Source organism: Penaeus vannamei, chromosome 22 (genome assembly GCF_042767895.1).
Source record: "Penaeus vannamei isolate JL-2024 chromosome 22, ASM4276789v1, whole genome shotgun sequence".
Lineage (NCBI taxonomy): Eukaryota > Metazoa > Arthropoda > Malacostraca > Decapoda > Penaeidae > Penaeus > Penaeus vannamei.
Genome location: NC_091570.1, coordinates 5,006,152 through 5,007,599, shown reverse-complemented (window position 1 = coordinate 5,007,599; position 1,448 = coordinate 5,006,152).

The window sequence follows — 1,448 nt, the reverse complement described above, 5'->3', positions numbered from 1 at the left end:
TAGGTTAGGTCAGGTTAGATTGGGTTAGGTTGGTTAGGTTAGGTTAGGTTGGTTAGGTTAGGTTAGGTTGGTTAGGTTAGGTTAGGTTAGGTTGGTTAGGTTAGGTTAGGCTAGGTTATTTTAGGTTGTTTTAAGTTGGTTAGTTTGTGTTGGGTTGGTTAGGTTAGGTTAGGTTAGTTTGGGTTAGGTTGGTTAGGTTAGCTTGATTAGGTTAGATTAGGTTAGGTTGGGTTAGGTTAGGTTGCGTTGGGTTAGATTGGTTAGGTTAGGTTGATTAGGTTAGATTAGGTTAGGTTGGTTTGGTTAGGTTAGGCTGGGTTAGGTTGGTTAGGTTAGGTTGATTAGGTTAGATTAGGTTAGGTTAAGTTGGGTTAGGTTAGATTCGGATAGGTTAGGTTGGTTAGGTTAGATTAGATTAGGTTAGGTTAGGTTGGTTAGGTTAGGTTAGGTTAAGTTGGGTTAGGTTAGATTAGGTTAGGTTAGGTTGGTTAGGTTAGGCTGGTTAGGTTAAGTTGGTTTAGGTTAGGTGAGGTTAGGTTAGGTTAAGTTAGGTTGGTTAGGTTAGGTTAGGTTGGGTTGTTTGGTTAGGTTAGGTTAGGTCGGGTTAGGTTAGGTTAGGTTGATTAGGTTAGGTTGGGTTGGGATGGGTTAGGTTAGGTTAGGGTAGGTTAGGTTTCGTTAAGAAATTTCGTCGGGATTTCGGCAACATTGACACCGACGCATCCCGCAGCGGCGCCGGAATCACGTTCGGATTTTGCATTTTTTTCAAAATTTTCACTTTTCATTCCACTATTTCTTCCGTGTGTGTGACCCCCCCCCCCCCCCGTCCTTCTACCCCCAATTTTCCACGGGTCACCCAAGATTGGTGGATAGGAGAAAGAAATAATAACAACTAATAGGCGCGGCTGTCTTACTTAGATTTACCGTTTTTCTTTGGTCAATTGGGTTACTTATTTTCATTTAAGATAGATAGACTTAGGAGGGTTGTAGTGGTTATGAATGAGACGCGAATCTCCGTAAACTGATTTTTTTGTTATTTTTTGACACTTCCGGTCTGACATCCGCACCGTCATCCAGGTTCAGTGCATCAGCCAGACTTAGAGAGTTCAGAAGTTCATCACCCAAACCTATTTCCATTCCCAGACCGTCACTTCGTCACTTTTATATTTATTCATACACACACGCATACACGCACACACACACACACACACACAAACACACCTACTAACCCACGTTCACACACACACACACACACACACTCACACACACACACACACGCACACACACACACACACACACACACACACACACACACACACTCACACACATTATCACATACACACACACACACACACACACACACACACACACACACACACACACACACACACACACATACACACACACGTGTATACATATGTGTGTGCGTGATTTTCATCTATTTTATA